At 44.7% G+C, this 20,101-nt stretch overlaps 1 long non-coding RNA gene across 1 annotated transcript; it reads right to left on the bottom strand.

The window, feature by feature from the left end:
- Positions 1 to 17,123: 17,123 nt before the first annotated feature.
- On the bottom strand, positions 17,124 to 19,718 carry LOC119374655 (uncharacterized). Its single transcript, XR_005180254.2, has 3 exons — positions 19,586 to 19,718; positions 19,225 to 19,318; positions 17,124 to 17,170 (listed from the first exon to the last, which is right to left on the bottom strand). It is a non-coding gene; the product is annotated as an uncharacterized LOC119374655 (long non-coding RNA).
- Positions 19,719 to 20,101: the final 383 nt, after the last annotated feature.

Below are 20,101 nucleotides of genomic sequence, written 5' to 3'. Positions count from 1 at the left end.
TTCTTGAAAGCACGGCTCAGCCTACCACAATGGTGTGCGATCCCCCCAGCATGTCTATGGGCATGCCGTTTGAGAAAGGCGTTCGTCGAAATTTCAATGCATCACTTGTTGCCACATGTCGCTCGCTACATGAAAACTTGGCGTACACCACGTTGTAGCCGCATTTTTCATCGTATTTCACGTGCCATAATAATAATTTTATGCGACTGTTTCTGAAAGCACGTGGGAAGCAATCGTTGAGCGAGATTTTTACTTGAAAAAGATATCTATGTCACAAAATGGACGGCAACGAAGTGCAAATACGAACTGACAAACACGTGGCAAACACGTGTTTGTCAGTTCGTTAAAGATGGTCAGCAGGCTAGTTGATTTTGAAACATTCAAACGACAAAACGTGTCTTCACTTCCCCCGGTCTTTTTTTGCACCATACCTATTTTTCTCAAGTAATGAACCAACTAGCTCAACAACACGCCTTGCTGAGCTTCTTACTATTTTCATAAATTATGTGACATCCCTGAAGCAAATGCGCTTGTTACGCTTCACCCAAACACGCGCGTGAGTAAATATGTGTAAACACAGAGATCGGAAACTGTCCGTGTAGTATATGAGCGCTGGCGCCACACATTCAGCGGCTGAAAGGATATAGCGCTATAAATATGATGACAGGCTCGATTTGTGCACAGAATTAGTATTCACATAAACCTTCTTCCGCTAAAAGCATTCGTGCGGGAATGTTTGGGTGAATATTGATGCTGGATACATTAGTGAAGTCGGCCGACCAGTGGCAAAACATTTACGAAACAGAAGTACTTCGAATTTGGCGCATGAAGTTATTGGTATGTGTTATAACGTTTCAACATTTTTGATAGCGTTGAACAACTGGTCAACGAAGTGGCCATCTAATTTCAGTCAGTTATTCTTCTAAAGACCACCTTTTTTTGGTAGAGAAGTGACTGTGCTAGTGATAGTTGTTAGTCATTGTCATAGCAGAAACTCATAAGAGAATGCAAGCTATTCAGTCGGCGATACTTCGCGCACCGAGTCGTACGTGCGACATTAGCACGGTACAATATTTGAACTTTGTTATTTGTGCTAGTACAGCAATCCATGTAGCGGTATTCTACAGCTTAAGCTAGAAATATTCAAGTGCCTAATGCTCTACATATATTGCATTACGATTGTATCCTAGGCGGGCGAGCTGCCGGGCTTCTTCAGCGGGCTAAAGGTAGAGCGCAACGTCGAGGTTATTCTCGTCACTGACGGCCGGCAACACGGCGTCCAGCGTCGTTGGGGGGCTTCCGCGAACTAGTATGAACGGCATCATATGTGCGCCGTTTCTTACACTGCCGTGTTAACTTCAGGTTATGTGCGGAAGATATTATGGCGTCCCATGTCATGTGTTCGACGTACAGTACATTGCCAGCATGTCGGCGAGGGTTTCATTTAGCCGCTCGGTGAGGCCATTCGCCTGCGGGTGATGTCCGCCGGTGACTTGTGTGGCTATATTTCAAGATGGTTTGCGTTAGCTCTGCCGTAAAAGCCGTACCTCTGTCGGTGTCGAGGACTTTTGGAGCGCCGCGACGCAGGAGGACGTTCTCAACAGGGCATGTATAACTGTCTGAAGGGAGACAAGAAAGTTCCAACATCGTCGATAAGCCATCGCCTCCGCCGATGTCATCTGAAGCACGGCAGGATGACGGCATGCTCGGCCCAATGTTGCCGGTGAAAACCATCGGCTCGGCCGATGTCGGCGAAAGTACGGCAAAACGGCGGCTAACTCGGCCCAATGTTGCCGGTGAAAGCCATCGGCTAAGCCGATATCGGCGGAAGAACAGCAATACGCCGGCAATCTCGGCCCAGTGTTGCCGGTGAAAGAAATCGGCTAGGCCGATATCGGCGGGAAGACGGTAGAAGGCCGGATAACTCGGCCCAATGCTGCCGGTGAAAGACCAACATCGGCTGAAAGGCGGCAAAATCGGCCCAATTTTGCCGGCAGAAGTCAACGGCTCCGCCGATATCGGCGCCAAGCTGGCAATGCTGGCCCGAGGTGGGGCCGCGCACAGCCGCCGTAAAACCAATATTGGCCCGACGTCGTGTGCTGCCTGGGACCCCACATAGTGCGTGACAACACCTTTAGAATATTCATAGTTTTATTGCACTTGTTTTTTATGTACTTAATGTGCGGTATGAACGTAAGTTTTGTGTCTAGAATTAACCCTAGGAACTTGTGCTCTGTTTTTACCAACAGACGCTGACCATGTAGGTCAATGTCTGGATCGGGATGAAAGCCTCTTTTCCTGGAGAATAGGACGCAAGTGCTTTTTTGTGCATTCAGTCTAAACCCACTCTCGTCTGCCCATTTAGAGACCTTGTTTAAGCCCAGCTGGACCTGCCGCTCACACATTGAAAGGTTGCACGATTTATAACCGATCTGCACGTCGTCCACATATGTGCAATAAAACATGTTCCGTGGAATGTACAGACGTAGCGAATTCATTTTTATAATAAAAAGTGTGCAACTCAGGACACCACCTTGAGGCACTCCAGTTTCCTGGACAAATATTCTGGACAAGACATTACCCACTCGAACACGGAACGTGCGATTGGACAAATAGCTTTCGATTATGGTCAGCATCTTTCCTCGGACACCTAAGTGTGAGAGGTCTCGCAGTATGCCAAAGCGCCATGTGGTGTCGTAAGCCTTTTCCATATCGAGGAACACCGAAAGGAAGAATTGCTTGTGGGCAAAAGCGTCGCGAATTTGTGCCTCGATACGGATAAGGTGGTCAGAGGTACCATTGTCAGATGAGCCTTAGTGCTCCACCATGGGGAAAGAAAGCTACCTATTGTGCCCACATCTGTTAGGAGGTGAGGAGTGCCGCTGCTCACTGGAATGGCGGCTCTTCTATCAGCGTGCTTGCGCGCCCATAAAAGCTGAAACAAAAGCCACTCCCGAACAAGTGCGTAATGAAGCTGCCAGCACGCCGTATCGTCCGTGATTATTCCTTTGTGTTGCCGTCACTGGCGGTACACATTTCGGGTAAATATGCTATTCGATATTTTTTGGCCACTATTGGGCACTATTCGATTCGAGATTAAATTTCACTATTCGCACACCCCTAATATAAATCCATATACTTTTATTTTTGGCAGCTTACCGACAGTGTTTCGTAGCTGTTGCGACAGCTACGAAATACGTAGTTACACTCCTGTTTGACCGCTAATTAGCTTCGTCCTTTCGAGCTGCTATGGTTCCGCCCGTACGCACCCGCTCTCAGCCGCGACTGATTAGAAACGCGCCGCGGGCGGCGCCACTTGTTCAGCCAAAACTGCAGCGCACTAGGCCTATACAGAACAGATAGTTATGTTTGTTTGCCAGTATTTCTTGAACAGCCACGGCCTCCAGTGCCGTTTGCAGTAGAAAGTGCTAGCTTGCTACATTACCGTCCAGCATGATTGCCACACCGCCAGATGATGCGACAGCATCCCAGCGGTCTTTTCAAAAAACAACATACTGACGTAGGAAATTTGTGTTTTGGGGATTTAAGTGTGTCTCCTGTACACGCAGCACCTTTGGACACAATTTACTAAGGCGTTCTTGTATATCGTCTAGACTGTGTAACAGTACTCTAACGTTCCCTTGTAATATCGTGTCCACATAAGAGTGTGCATGTGCTGTGTGTCGCAAAGGAGGAAAGTGATTTATTTTACAGAGCCTTTATCGGTCCCTGTGATTAGTATTTTGTCTTTTTTGAAGCGGTCGAGGGATGCTCGCCGCTCCTTCGGCGCAGCCTGCGCCGGTGGACCAGTAGTGTCCATCGCCTCTTGAGAGGCGACAGACAGTCGCTCTACCGAACGTTGTTTGCGTAGTGTAGACTTCACCACGGTTGACGAAGTCTTTGCCCCCACCAAGCCCGAGGTCGATGGGACCCCATTGGCCTCTTCATTGCCCCGGCTCCTGCCAGAGCTTGTGGAGGCCATAGGTGTGGACTGATCGATAGCGGGCAGGGAATCGCTGGATGCTCCCGCCGTAGGGGCGAGTGGCGTCACGTCGGCACGCTAGGCGTGGTCCGAGCAACTGCCAGGGGCCTTAGTGGTGCCTCCTCTCATTGCACCACTTCGGCGAAAGACGTTTTCAGTGGGAATGACGATGAAATCCGTTGTCTAGCATCGCGGAATGTTATGTTTGCTTTCACATTTACAGTGATTATTTCTTTTTCTTTCTTGCATGCCGGGCAAGCTCTGGAGTATGCGGGGTGACTGCCATCGCAGTTTGTACAATGGACCTTATCATTTCTGCAATCGTCAGTACTGTGGCCGGTGGTGCCGCACTTAGCGCAAGTAAGCTGCCCTCGGTAGCACTGCGATCCATGAATAAATCTCTGGCACTTGCGGCAATGCCTTGGGTTCGGGATATATGATCGGACATGAAGTTTCACGTAGCCGGTGTCAAGAGCCTCGGGTAGTGTGGTTGAACTGAAAGTAATTATTAGATGCTTTGTCGCGGTTTCGTTGTTCCGTCTGATTTTGATGCGCTTCGCAAGGATTACACCTTGGTCCCTCCATCCGTCTAGGAGATTGTCTTTGTTCAATGTCATCAAATCTTCTTCTGATACTACGCCTTTGACTGTGTTCATGGTTCGGGGTGTACTTACATATACAGGGAGGTTACCAAATGCTACGAGGTGTGCGAGTTTGTTGAACTGTTCTTTGTCTTTTAGTTCGAGGAACAGATCGACACTTCCCATCTTTGTAGCCTTATAACCGGCTCCAATCGTCTCTTTTAGGCACTTAGCCACTAGGAATGGTGCAAGAGCTCTAGCTTTTGCTGACGGTCGCTCGCCGAGGAGCACATGGAATTTCGGAAAAGTTTCTTCGTTTTTAGGCCAGAAGAGTGAAGTTGCGTCGGTGCGTACCCTTTTCGGGGCACGATCCGTTGGAGAAGCGTCGAAGGTCCCCATCGGAAAAAGTTACTTGTTCGGAAACGGCCCCTACCATCCACCACGTAGCCCAACAAGGATACGTGGCAGAATATGTGAACAAATCTACGCAACGCCAGTAGTACGCCGTTACTATAACCGACCATGGTTTACCCTAGGTAGGATAGCCAGACAAGGTTACCCTTGCCGCCAGGAAAATTGGAAGTGAATGGAAGGGAGGAGAAGACAGAAAAGATATCAAGTGAGAGCGAAAGACGAACCCAGGTAGCACAAAACGGATTATTGACGTTTTATAAACGTTTATCCGAGACGATAAAAACTAGGGGTGTGCGAATAATCGAAAGTTTCGAATATTCGTCGAATATTACATTCGAAATATTCGTATTCGATTCGAAAATCGTGTATTCGAAAAGTTTCGAATATTCGATAACTTCGAATATTCGAAAAATTCGAATATGCGATCCGATTATCATGCATAAAATGACTCGTCGTCCACATTTCTGCTGCGTTCGTATAGCTAAAAACGTTGCCGAGAGGAGCGATAGACATCGTAAGTGCACGGAGGCACGATGCCTGCGACGAGCGCCCCAATACGTATGATTTATTGCTGGTGCATCTCCGACATGCAGCGCTGTTGGCGATCATGTAACCATACATCTTCAATATTATGCGCCCGTAACGTGCCGCACTACCACTCGTTCACTATGCGGGACCACTTCTGAAGAAAGACAGTGACCCATGTGGCTTGTGGCGGACTGTAGGCACCTTCAGATACCCCAGTCTGGCAAAGCTTTGCCCCATGTACTTCCCTATACCAGCCACTTCTGTTCCAAGCGTGCGTGCCTTTTCAGTGGGAGGGGGGGGGGGGTTGTCTCTGTTAGAAGGGAGCGCCTGCTGCCTGATCATGTGGAGCAACTCATATTTCTTCATGATAACATGTAGTCATTACTTTCATTGTACCGTGATATTTGCTTGTGTTGTGATGTGCATTGTGCTAGCCTGGACATTGTGTTCTGGAGATAGCAGTGTATGTTGTGTTGCCTGTCAGGCTGTTAATGTTTTTTTTTTCAAATAACTACATGTTAAATTATTGTTACTGTGGAGGCATTTTTCCTTTGATATTCGGTATTCGATTCGATATTCGAAGGTGGATATTCGTATTCGATTCGTATTCGAAAAATTTGATATTCGCACACCCCTAATAAAAACGTTTAGAAAACGTCACGGAAAAGAAGGTAAAGGTCTAGAAAACGTTTTATATCTCGTCTAGTGTCCGGCTAGAATCCGTTTTTAAGACCATCTAGAAAACGTTTTTAGGACGATCTAGAAAACGTTTTAAAAACTTTTTATTAACGTCGCAAAAAATCCCTTTTTAAAACAAATAAAAATATCCCATTGCATCGTCTTTGAAAAGACGTTTTCTAAACGTTTTTAAGACGTCATGCAGGATCTCTCTTTTTTTAGCTGTTTTGTTTTTGTGGATGTAATATAACAGTGCACGTTTTTAGGAAGCCCTCTCTGTCATGTAATTAGTTACTTTATTCTGTAATTACTATTACAGAGTGAGAGCTCAGTAGATTCACAGACAAAAGTGGTCATCATTTATTATGTAAAACAGCAACAATTCCTGTACAGCACAGAAAAGTAAAAACCACGAAATGAGATATAGCATGTGACTAGATTGCCTAAAAGGTAAGTGGGTAAAACAAAGCAAAAGACTGCACAAACTAAAACGCAACTATACAGAATCCAACCTTCAAGAACAAATTTTGTTCCACGATTAATCAGTGGCAACTATGTTGCCAAAAGTATGACCATAAAATATGAGAAAACTTAATATCTGGCACAGCCAGTACAGCACATGTACGCATGGCTTTAAAACAGTGCTGCTGATTGAAACACAAGTACAAAATGACAGGAATTATTGAACTGCGAGTGTCACTGATGCGGACATTTGCAGTTCAATGATTTCTCATCACTTCAAGCCTCCATTGTCTGCTGTAATTCTTTCTTGCAAGGACGAAGGGAGGCACGCAATAAGTACTTTGTGCGTGTCTCCCTTACTTCAAGACAATCTCTCCGTAGTGTTACTTCAGATCACACTTTGTGCAAAATCACTGGCCCAATTTTCCATTCAATCAAGATAATGTAATACAGAAGCCTATACAGGGCTCCAGAAATTACCTTAGCAAAAATATAATGTTCACAAAATGACACTGAAAAACTAAGGACTTTCGCGTTGCAAGATCTTCCACCAAAAAGTTGCCAAATGATGATGATTAGTGGGGCTTTGTGGCGCAAGGGCCATGGGTGGCCAAAGAGCGCCATGTCTTTTGTGTGGTGTCAGCGATGACCAATGATTACGATGACAGGGTGTATTGTGGCTGTATAGAGGCCTAAAATCACGTGCTTTAAATAAGCGTAAAAGGGGTGTATAGAGTATAAAATTATGGCAGTGACAAGTGATGTGATCTATGGGTGTGGGTTGAATGACGATTGAGCATGGTATTTACAAGTGAGAGGCGCGAAAACAGCACGAATGCCTCCTCAAGGCCTTTGCGCTCAAAGGCCGGGAGGCAGGTGCTTCCTTTGATAGAGTTATCGCAGCAGCAGCCTCAATCATGAGGCCGCGCTACGGAGCGCCTGGAAAAATAACGTTGAAGTTATGGACATCTTTTAAAAATTCGAAAAGGGACTGATATTTAAAAAGTGGTTCTCTGCCAATGAACATATCGGGATGAAGTGGGAACTGCACGTATATTGATGAAAAATGCTTTTTTCTGAGAGCGTCTAGTTCCGTGCATTGCAGTAGGATGTGGAGTACAGTTAGTGGATCGCCACAGTGCTCACACAGAGGTGGATCGCCTCCGGACAAAAGATATGAATGTGTACTATGTGTGTGGCCTATCCTCAGTCTGCAAAGTGTAACTTCTGTGTAGCGTGATTTCGATACCGGCGGCCAATTACCTAGTTGCGGCTTGATAAGATGCAGTTTATTTTGTGTGTTCCTATCCCATGTGCTCTGCCAAAAGGCCCTGATCTTTCTTTTGAGGAATGGTTTTAAGTCTAATGCAGGGATAGCTACAGACGTATTGGGACTGTTTTCGTGGGCGGATGCTGCTAGCTGATCCGCCAACACGTTGCCTTGTATCTCGCGGTGCCCTGGCACCCAGCACACTACGACATGTTGTTTAAGAGAGTATATCGTGCATAAAATAGAGTAGAGCGAGACAAGGACCGGATTTGTGTGTTTTGTCATAGTTTTTAAAGCTTTCACTACGCTTAATGAATCCGTGTATATCACTGCCTTTTGTAGTTTTAATTGTTTTATGTGTCTAACTGCCGCAAGTATCGCGTAGGCTTCTGCCGTGAAGATGCTGGAATCAGGGTGCAGAATACCAGAATCGGAAAAGGATGGACCAACGGCTGCGTACGACACAGAAGTGTTAGACTTTGAGGCATCTGTAAAGAATTCAGGGTGTGGGTACTTGTATTGTAATTCAAGGAAGTGTGTACGGATATGTGCAAGTGGCGCATGCTTGGTAACTTCGACGAAAGAAAGATCGCACTCTATAAGCTGCCACTGCCACGGCGGGAGATAGGCAGCGGGAGCCATTAGACAGTGTTCGAGAAGTGGCACACCCATTTCTTCAGCTAGGCTCCTCACACGAAGTGAGTACGGCTGTCTCATCGAAGGCCGGTTGTGAAAAAGTTCAGAAGCAGACAACTCATTGATTGTAGTATGAGAGGGATGTTCGTTGTTTGCGTTCACTTTGAGGAAATATACAAAAGATAGGTAAGTTCTCTGTAGGTGTAGCGACCACTCATTCGATTCAGCGTATAGGCTTTCCACGGGGCTAGTACGGGAAGCGCCCGTAGAAACACGAATGCCCAAATGGTGGACTGCGTCAAGCATCTTCAAGGCACTTGGCGTCGCAGAATGATAGATTATCGCCCCGTAATCTAGGCGTGTGCGTACAAGGCTTTTATAAAGGTTTATCAGACACTTCCTGTCACTACCCCACTTAGTGCGTGACAACACTTTTAGAATGTTCATAGTTTTTATGCACTTGTTTTTTATGTATTTAATGTGTGGTATAAACGTAAGTTTTGCGTCTAGAATTAGCCCTAGGAACTTGTGCTCTGTTTTTACCGACAGACGCTGACCATGTAGGTCTATGTCTGGATCGGGATGGAGGCCTCTCTTTCTGGAGAATAGGACGCAAGTGCTTTTTTGTGCATTCAGTGTAAACCCATTCTCGTCTGCCCATTTAGAGACCTTGTTCAAGCCCAGCTGGACCTGCCGCTCACACATTGAAAGGTTGCATGATTTATAACCGATCTGCACGTCGTCCACATATGTGCAATAAAACATGTTCCGTGGAATGCACAGACGTAGCGAATTCATTTTTATAATAAAAAGTGTGCAACTCAGGACACCACCTTGCGGCACTCCAGTTTCCTGGACAAATATTCGGGACAAGACATTACCCACTCGAACACGGAACGTGCGATTGGACAAATAGCTTTCGATTATGGTCGGCATCTCTCCTCGGACACCTAAGTGTGAGAGGTCTCGCAGTATGCCAAAGCGCCACGTGGTGTCGTAAGCCTTTTCCATATCGAGGAACACCGAGAGAAAGAATTGCTTGTGGACAAAAGCGTCGCGAATTTGGGCCTCGATACGTACAAGATGGTCAGAGGGAGATCTACCCTCTCGAAAACCGCACTGGTATGGGTCAAGTGATTTGTTTACTTCGAGGAAATGTATAAGTCGGCGGTTTACCATCTTTTCAAAAAGTTTACACAGGCAGCTTGTTAGTGCAATGGGCCTGTAGCTCGCAACGGAGGATGGGTCCTTGCCCTGTTTTAGAATAGGAATAATAATGGCTTCTTTCCAGGCCGAGGGGATCTCGCCGGAAGACCAAACAGCATTATACAGTGAAAGGAGGATTTTTTGAGTTTCATATGGCAGGTGTTTCAACATTTCATATACAACACGGTCGGAGCCTGGGGCAGAATTATTGCAACAGTTAAGCGATGCTTGTAGCTCAGCAATGCAGAAAGGTTCATTGTATGCTTCGTTTGTGGATTTGCGCTCTAGTTTCTGTTTTTCGATTCTTGTTTTGTATCTTTGGAAAGCTTCACTATAGTGCGACGAGCTCGACACCTGTTCGAAGTGTGAACCTAGGAAGTTCGCCTGGTCTTCCAAGCTGTCGCCTTGTGTGTTTACTAGAGGAAGTGAATGTGCTTGTCGGCCTGCTACCCTGCTAACCATGTTCCAGACTTTGGCCTCCTGTGTATATGAATTAATACCCGATAAAAATTTCTGCCAGCTTTCCCTTCTTGCCTGTCGGCGTGTTCTCCTGCCTTGGGACTTAATATTCTTAAAACTGTCCAGATTCTCGGCTGTGGGAGATTCCCGAAGCAGCCTCCATGCTTTATTTTGTTTTTGCGCGCATTTCTACACTCAGTGTTCCACCACGGCACACGTCTTTTCCCGGGCAGTCCAGATGTTTGTGGGATACACTTATTTGCTACATCAATCAAAAAAGCAGTAAAGTATTCTACAGCTTCCTCCATGCTTAAAGCACACATGTCGGTCCAACTTAAGAGAGCCATTTTACGAAACTGTTCCCAATCGGCTTTGTCAATTTGCCATTTGGGAACCTGTGGAGGGCATTCATTAGCTATTGGTGTACTCAGAACTATAGGAAAGTGATCACTTCCATAGGGATTATTAATGACCTTCCATGTTAGTTGGGGCAGAAGTGATGGAGATGTGATGCTGAGGTCTATAGACGAGTACGTATTGTTGGCAAGGCTATAATATGTTGGCTCTTTTTCATTCAAGAGACATGCGCCGGAAGAGAAGAGGAACTGTTCAATTAGACGACCTCGAGCATCGCAGCGAGAGTCACCCCATAGACCACTATGTGCATTGAAGTCCCCAAGGACCAGATACGGTTCCGGAAGTTCATCTATCAAGGACTGGAATTCATGTTTATTCAGTGGGTGATGCGGAGGTATATAAAGAGAGCAAATGGTGACGAGTTTGTTCAGAAGAACCACTCGAACAGCCACTGCCTCCAGGGACGATCGGAGTGGTAAATGTGTGCACGCTACTCCTTGATTAACTATAACAGCTACACCATCGGATGACGCCACGGCGTCATCCCGGTCCTTTCGGAAAATAATGTAACTGCGTAGAAAGTTGGTGTGTTTTGATTTTAAGTGTGTTTCTTGTACACACAGCACTTTTGGTGAGTGTTCGTGTAAGAGTTCTTGGATATCGTCGAGGTTTCTTAGCAGTCCTCTGACGTTCCACTGTAGAATTTGTATGTCCATTTTAATGTATGTGGTATGGTGCTGTGTGTACAAAAAGTGCTTCCTTAAGTTACAGGGCCCTTTCTAGGCCCCGTAATGCGTGTTTTTTCTTTTTTGGCGCGCTCCAAGGAGTTGAGCCGTTCCTTCGGCGTCTGAGACGCCGGAGTCGTGCTGTTTGTGTCCATCACCTCTTCGGAGGTGGTGGATGGTGCCTGCACAGCAGGCACGTTCGCGGCGGCTTCGGGCCTGACTGCGCTTGCAGCGGCCTTGGGTCCGGCAGGCTCGGGAGTCTGCTGGCCCTCTTTGGGAGGGGGCGGAGCAGCACAGGCTACTCCAGCCGGGGGCGCTGATGGCGCGACCGCAGTCACACTCCGTGTGACTCTTGCGGGCGCTGGAAGATGTGGCGCGGCGCCCCGGCGCGACACATCGGCGTAGGAGGGACTAGACTGGTTGTGGAGGGAGAAACGTTTGCGAGCCTCTTGGAACGATAGGTTGAATTTGACCTTCAGTTCTATTATTTCTTTCTCTTTCTTCCACGAGGGGCATGATCGTGAGTAGGCTGGGTGGTCCCCTTCACAGTTCGCACAACGAGCTGCAGAGGTGCAGCTCTCAGAGAAGTGCTCCTTGGATGCACATTTTGCACATGTGGCGCGCCCTCTGCAGCTTTGCGACCCATGTCCAAAGCGCTGACACTTGAAACAACGACGGGGATTCGGAATATATGGTCGGACACGAAGCTTACAATAGCCGGTTTCAATGGAGTCTGGCAGGTTGCTATTTCCAAATGTAATAATAATGTGCTTTGTTGGGATCTGTTTATCATCTCGCCTTATTGTTATTCTTTGTACTTTGACCACGTTTTGGTCCTGCCAACCTTCCAGCAGTTCACTTTCGGATAGTTCGAGGAGGTCGTCATCAGAGATCACACCGCGCACAGTATTCATCGACCTGTGCGGGCCCACTGACACTGGTATGTCCCCAAATGCTGTGAGTTTCGATAGATTGTCATACTGTGTCTTGTCGCGAAGTTCGAGGAGGAGATCGCCGCTTCCCATTTTTGTTACCTTGTAACCTGGGCCGATTGCTTCCGTGAGAGTTTTGGACACAAGAAAAGGTGAGATTGCTCGGACTGCCTTGTTTTCATTCTGACTGTGGACTACATGGTACTTCGGAAAGATCTGTTTGGGTTGTTGAAAAGAAAAGTTCTCATCGGTGCGCCACCTTTTCAGGCGGCGATCAGGGAGTGCGGGAAAAGGGTTATCCATATGAGAAATTTGAAGTTCGGCGGCGATGGTGACCACCCACCACCGAGCCCAACGAGGGGACGCTTCAAGGTAGAACACTTGGAGACGCCAGCCATACATCGCCGCTATAACCAAATATAACTACCCAAGATTGAGTAACTACACAAGGTTAACCCTTGCCGCCAGGAAGACTGGAAGTAAATAGAAGAGAAGAGTAGACAGGAAAGATGTAAAGTGAGAGAGAAAGACGAAGATGAGGGGAGAGAGAGACAGGAAAAGGCGACTGCCGATTTCCCCTGGGTGGGTCAGCCCAGGGGTGCCGTCTACGTGAAGCCGGGGCCAAAGGGGTGTGTTGCCTCTGCCGGGGGGCCTTAAAGGTCCAATCACCCAGCGTCGGCTCAACCCCCAGGATCCCCTTTTCCCCGGACACGGCAAAGCCACGCACGGCTAGGCGTGGGAGGGGTCGAAACCCCCCGTTAGCTCGGGTACGTGGTGTCGCTACACACCAAACGCCTGCTTGCGCAGACGCCCCTGCGGGGAAAAAGTTGCCAAAGCATTGACAACAAAATGCTAAATATTTGGCGCAGCCCCAGTTTAGAATACCTCACAAAAATTACTGAAGGGCTCGCAAAATAAATGTAAGCTGAAGTATATCACTTACCAAATGGAACATTTAGGAACTTGCTAAGATTCTTTTCTTAAAAGATATCTCACGAAAAAGAAGTTGTCAAAGGACTCAGGCAACAATACAGAAAAGTAAGACTAGACATATGCATCACAAGTTTCCAACTTAAACATAGCAATAAGGAAAAATAAATATTTGTGGCTGCATACTTCAGTTTTAAACTTTACCCACTGAATAAAAATGTTTTAGGCTCGAATGCTGCTACTAAAAGTTATCACAGGAAGAAAGGTCCTACATCACTAGAGAGCACACTAGTTGACCCAAAATGTGCCTTGGCAAGCCATAAATATGAACACTGAAAATTTCAGCAATATACAACACAAAAACACAACTTAACACATTGTAGTGCAAAAACACTACATGAAAAAAATAACTTATGAAAATGACCCCAATTAAAATGAAAAGGCCATTTAGTAATATGAAATGAGTAAACAGTAGGAATGTGAAAATACCAGCTACATCAAAAAATGAACTTGGTTTTTCGATGCTCTGTATTAAAAAAATGTGATGCTAAAAGAATTAATATAATGTAACAAACTTCAGCTAAACAAATTGTGACTGCAGTCCCATAATTTCCACAGCCAGACTGTAGGATTGGGCGTGTTGGTACAACATGATTATGAGTGCAAATAAGCGCAGCCGACAGGAGGGGACAGAAGAGGGGACACAGAGCGCTGAGTGTTCAGCGCTCTGTGTCCTCTTCTGTGCCCTCCTGTTGGCTGCGCTGATTTGCACTCATAATCATGTTCCACAGCCAGATTCTATATACTCAGTATCTTCAAAGGCAGACCAGGGTACATTAATTAGTACATCACTTTGAGCGGTATGAAAATATCACAATATGTTTTTTCAGCAATTAATGAAACTTCAAAAAAATATCCAAAACAAAGACTTATTGCTCCTTGAGCGGTACATAGCACTCGACATTTCGAAGTACAAGAATGATTACAGTTTGTCCCTTAACTAAGTGTCGGAAAACAAGAGGAGAGCTGTGAAGGAAAGTTCCATTGGCAAGGTACTCTGAACACGTGGCTTCACGGCAGGTACTTCTACGGAGAAGGCACTTTCGGAAGTCTGCTGTGATCACATTAAATGACATGAAAGTTCTTGTACTATGAGCAGCATGGTGCAACATTCCACATGAAACACATTTTAGCACAATTAAGCCAGAAAAACAGTCTTGGCTAAAAAGCACACACAGCTGGTTGAGGTTGACTAAGGAAGTTTGCATGCGTCATGATGTGGACGGTCGCTCCACTCTCAGAGGTCAGTCTGCAATCCTGGCATCCCTTGAAAACGCACTCGAATCAGCAAGAACGCTCCGGCACCATTCACCGCAAGCCACAGTTATCCAGGAAACACATAGTAGCGCAGTCCAGTGAGGGAAGCACGTGTCGCTGGTCCAATGAAGCTAGTGTGTCCTTGATAGCACGACCAGTCGGTCTATCCTTTAATCTGTTCCCCTGCACGCAAAAGAAGGATGATAAAAAAATGCGCAGAACTGATAACTGAACTTTCCATTCTCAGCGCAGCTAAAAACAACTTTTCACAGGGAAAACAGGAAACAATATAGGTGAGACATAACAATTTAATCTGCACAAGACACAGCCTGTTTCACTAGATATGCAACCGATAAAAAAATTTGAGTCACCTTTGAAAGAAAAGCAAAGCCACATTGATGTGCTTGTAGCTCCGTTTCAAAACTACCTGCAGTGCACTTATTTCACATGCTACCCTATCTTCGCATTTCATGATGCGCAATATCAAAACAGCAGGTAAAACACTAATCCCAACGTTTACCCGAAGCTGCCCACCCACTACCCTTTCCCTGTGATACTACATAATTTATCAAGATGTCAGTTAAAGCACTTTACAATTTGACCAATACTACACTTACCATTACATAAAGGAAATAGCAAACCATGCTTTAGTCACAGGGTGCAAACTTTTCTTTGTTGCAATGATAACTAAATTTTCAGCTTATCAGGTGCTGAAAACAGGCTGGAGCGAAAGACAGGTTTTCTGCACCTTACAAACTCTCCATAATGCACCACGAAGTTATTGCTAGCTCAGATCCTAGACAAATGTGCACCATTAAGCATAAACACAGGTTTATGCCCTGTGACGAAAGCGTGGTTTGTTGTATTCCGATATCATGCAATAGTGTGCCTGAATAACCGTCTGAGAGCATAAGCAATATGTGAAAAGGGCTGTTGGTGGGCTCCTTGAAGCATATTTTCGAGATTGTGGTTGCATGGCTTCTTGATGTGTAACCGCGAAATTCAGATTAAACATACGATCATCAATACATCAGAAATTCTGAAGCTGGGTAGCAAGTGCATCACTATGAATTAGTTTTCTATTTCAAAAATTACTGCATTTTCTTTTATCACAAAATAAACTACATGTGCGGTGCATTGTCTTCCACAGATTGTAATTCTTTGGCCTTCCATTTGTTTCCTGGTGAAGAGCACACTAATAGCGGCCCTCAGGATAAAATTGAGTCCTTGTGTTATGCACTGGGAAACAGATTATGCTTCACTAGCAATCCAGTGATGAACCTTGGTGATCTATTTCAGCCTCTCCCATAGGCAAAGCAAAAAACAAGAATAAGGCAAAGTACAGGGAATACGTAAATACAGTATGAAAGAAAGAAGATGACTTTTAAGGGCTTGTTTTTCCTTTGTTAGAAACAATATTGATGAGAACTAACAGACATTATTGTCTGTTAGTTCTCACTAAATTCAGTATAGCCATTCAGGTCCATAGCATAGCTTCAGTGTGCTTCAATGAAGAGAAAACAGCACTAATGCAGAGTAGCAAGACTGAATATGTCATGATTTTAAATCGAGTGTACTAACTTTCAGCAGGCCCAGCATAACTAGCTCTTAAGTACATATTAAAACGCACACACACACACAGTGTTTGGTGCCCTTTGGCCGGAGTTGCTCTTGCGCCATAAAAATTTATATATAAAAAAAATCTTTACCAGGACTAATACCACACTTTGGTGCTCACAACAAGGCCTACTCTAAGGAAAGTTTACAAGGAGGTAATGGCGCATTACTGAGTATTCACTCGCATCTCACTGCAGTGTCATCTAGCATTATTGTATACCTTTAAACAAACAAAGCAAGGCAACGTCCAGCATTATCTGTTGTAGCTATTCTGTTCAAACAAGGCTTAGATTTGTGTGCAAATGGTCATATTTTCAGTGCAACCAGTCCGTACCACCACAATTATAACTAGTAATATCTGGTGGGCTCCTTGGTCGGGAAGAACCACGATACGATTATCAGAGACGCCATAGTGGCAGGCTTTAGAAATTTCGATCATCTCGTGTTCTTTAGCGTGCACTGATATTGCACAGTACATGGGCCACTAGCATTTCGCCTCCATCGAAATGTGACCGCCGCAGCCCACAGTTAAAACTCAATATAGTGGTGGATGAGGGAGAGTATTTTATGGGAGTGAGAGATGAGGGATGTTCTTGAATCTGTGAGCAAATACATTACCAATGAAGCATCCTCAGTTCTCTCGGGACTTCAATGTCTACAAATGCCAATAACAAAAAAGGCGCATCGTTCTTAAGAAAACAACCGTGATATTAACAAGTGAAATAGAAATGCGCAAAGCACAATGAGCCATACAAGAACTGGTGGCTTATACTGCTTGATATGGGTCTATCGGCGACATTTTCGGCTAGCTTATTAGAATCTTTCCCTCATGTATACAATGAACAGAACATGTAGGCATAGTAAACCTCTATGCCTTCAGAAGGAAGCTTCAAAGAGTCCTTTTCATGCAAGCAGGCTAACAATTGTTGCTACTTTCTTATGAAGATCTCAACTGGATGTCACCGTGCGTTGTTTGGAAACATACTAACAACACTTCAGTTATTTCACACCAGATGTGAGGATCATGCATTACCTGTACATTCTGTTGCTCGTTCACAGTTCTCTATGGCTTTTCCCTGCAGGATCAAACAAGTTGTAATAAAGTGTACGCACAGAATAATGTAATAATAATATCTGGGGTTTTAGGTCCCAAAACCATGACATGATTATGAGAGACGCTGTAGTGGAAGGCTCCGGAAATTTTGACCATCTGGTGTTCTTTAACGTGCACTGACATCGCACAGTACACGGGCCTCTACCATTTTGCTTTCATCGAAATGCGACCGCCGCGGTCGGGATCGAACCTGCAACCGCCGCAGTCAGCAGCCGAGCACCGTAGCTACAGTTCCACCGAGGCGGAAACACAGAATAATGTCAGACATCACACCTTTTGTTAAACTTAAGAGAGCAAGCGTCCATTTGAAGCTCTTGCACATGCATTCTTTTTTAGAAATTTAATGTGTATTATGTCTGTATAATGTGTATAACTGATAATACTATCAAATAAACATGAAGAATTTGTACCGTTTCTTCATAAGTTAAAATTAGTGGTTTGCAAATATTAAAGCTTTTCCATACAAATCTAATACTATGAGCAAGGCAAAAAACTACACAACTCTCAATCAAATATGTCATCATCACCATAATCAGCAAATTTTATGCTAACTGCAGGATGAAAGCCTCTCAAAATGATCTTCAACCCACTCTGTCCTGCGCAAGCAGACTCCATTTGATGCCTGCAAATTCCTAATGCCGTCACTCTACTCTTTCCAGTCTTCAGCTATGCATGCATCATTAAAAAGTGGCCAAATGAGAAGTAACAATAGCTCTCATAACTATTTTAAACAAAGCAATGAAACTGCAGGTCATTAGGCTGCACCACAATGAAAATACTTTTGGTAGTGCACTAGTAATCACAAATTATCATGCCGAAATATTAACTGCTTGACATTTTCTCAAGGTGATCACTCTAAGTGTTGCACTGCAATGCTCGCACATTACCATTTCTTTTTCAAGCACCTAAACATTGCTCATGTGACATTCTTGACACCTACTTTGTTGCATCTTCTTATAGAATGGTCCGCAACAGAACGAATCTGAGAAATCCGTCTCGATTTCCTTGTGGCTTCGTGCTACAAACAGGTGGTTGTCTATTTTCCTTTTCTTTGAACATGTTCTGTGTACAGTGCTCACGGATTCAAACGCGACATCAAAATTTTTAGTATAACGACTTGTATGCACAATTGCTCAAGATAACCATGTCATGTCGTGAGGAATCTTGTCTCTAAAGATAATGTTGGCTCTGACCTACGCGTTGGAGTCGAAATTACGCCGATGTGACCCAAACTGAAGTCTGTAGAAACAAAAACATCTGCATTACTTAGTCCTAAATTGTCCTATTTCAATCCGCGAGTACTGTACGTGACATGTAGAATACATTTTGGTGAAAAAGGAACCACCCCTGTTGCCAGGACAAAACGAAGCACAACAGTCTTGCCCACATCATGTGTTTTTCTCAGCGATTGCAATAAAATGCAGCAGACTGCAGAGAACACAGCACCAATATACAATGAACGGTAGTATGCAGCAATAGTGTAATACAGTTGGGCACGTAGCCAGGATTTTTTTTCGGGGAGGGCCCAAGGTCGAATTGTTGTAAAGAAAGTCTTTCCATGGCAAGAAAAAAAAAAGTTGCCCCGGAATATGGAAGGCTGGACGAAATTTTTTTAGCAAGGGGGGGCTCTGAGTACAGTGTAAGCTCATGGGCACATATTAGCAATGCTTTGATTGAAAAATGAGCATGCATAGCATTCGTAAATCATCAATTGTTGAAATATTTGAGTTTGTTCAAATATCCCCCTCTGTAGGTGCGTACTAAGCGGTGGCCAAATTTTAGGGGAAATCTGAATATGCATGTTTTAAATAGCATATGCTTCGAATATGCAAAGTATTCGCACACCTCTAGTTATAATACCATAAATTTATGGTATTATAACTAGAGGTGTGCGGATATGCATTAATCCATATCCAGGTTTACCAAACTATTAATTACAGTACATTTAATTAAATCTTATTTTTAGGGTAGACTAAACGCAGCACACAAGAAAATGTAAAAACACGAATGACATACTTGCATGCCTTTGCATTCTTCAGCCACACCATAGTGCATGCTTTTATGTCCTCTTCCGTCGCATTACGAGTCCGCACGTTGCTATGCACAGCTTCTGTACACATACAAAAACACAAATATCGCGCATTAGTTCCTTCTTGTACTAAAGACATCCTTTATTGCCATTTATCACAATCCACTCCACTGTACAATGACAAATTTCACCAGAATTATGCACCCTTGGTAAACAAATACCACACACTGGAGGCAAGTTTATATACGTGTAGCCAACAAGACTATATCAACGTCAGAAAATTTGAACTTATTTTTCTGAACAGCAGTGGAATTATAAAATGCTTGCGGAGATCAAGCTATGTCATACCTTTAATGATGGTCCACAGATTTAGGCTGCAAAAGCTCAGCTTTGTCTTTTGTCCTTTGAAGCTAAAGGCTGCGGCCAGCTGGTCTGCCAGCAAATAGCGGAGTTGTACTCGGACGGCTTGACCAGTAGTCCCTCCTCCATGGCTGGCGACGCGTTTGACCTGCGTAAAAAAATTTCTTAAACACAACTGCAACATGAGAGGCTACAAAACCAACCAAAGCCTGACGAGTGTCCTGTTCAGCATCCAATCTTTCTTCGAACATCCCCAGCTGCTCTGGAGTTTGCAAAGGCAAATTTAAGTCTTCAATCCCTGCGGTTACTGAGCCTGTGACCCTCTGAAGTGCTCTCAAGATTTCCTCATTCAGTTGTCTTATGTAAGCGAGATCCCTGAGTATCTGGCGTCTTTCACCTGTAAAATGATGCAAATTGTATATGTAGCTTAGGTATAAAGCACAGGTTAACCCCTTAACCGTTTTTATTTTTCGATCGATTTTCTGCCAAAAAATGTTTATTCTT

Source organism: Rhipicephalus sanguineus, chromosome 11, assembly GCF_013339695.2.
Source record: "Rhipicephalus sanguineus isolate Rsan-2018 chromosome 11, BIME_Rsan_1.4, whole genome shotgun sequence".
NCBI lineage: Eukaryota > Metazoa > Arthropoda > Arachnida > Ixodida > Ixodidae > Rhipicephalus > Rhipicephalus sanguineus.
Note: the sequence above shows the minus strand (reverse complement) of the source record. Positions and strands in the feature narration are given on the sequence as shown.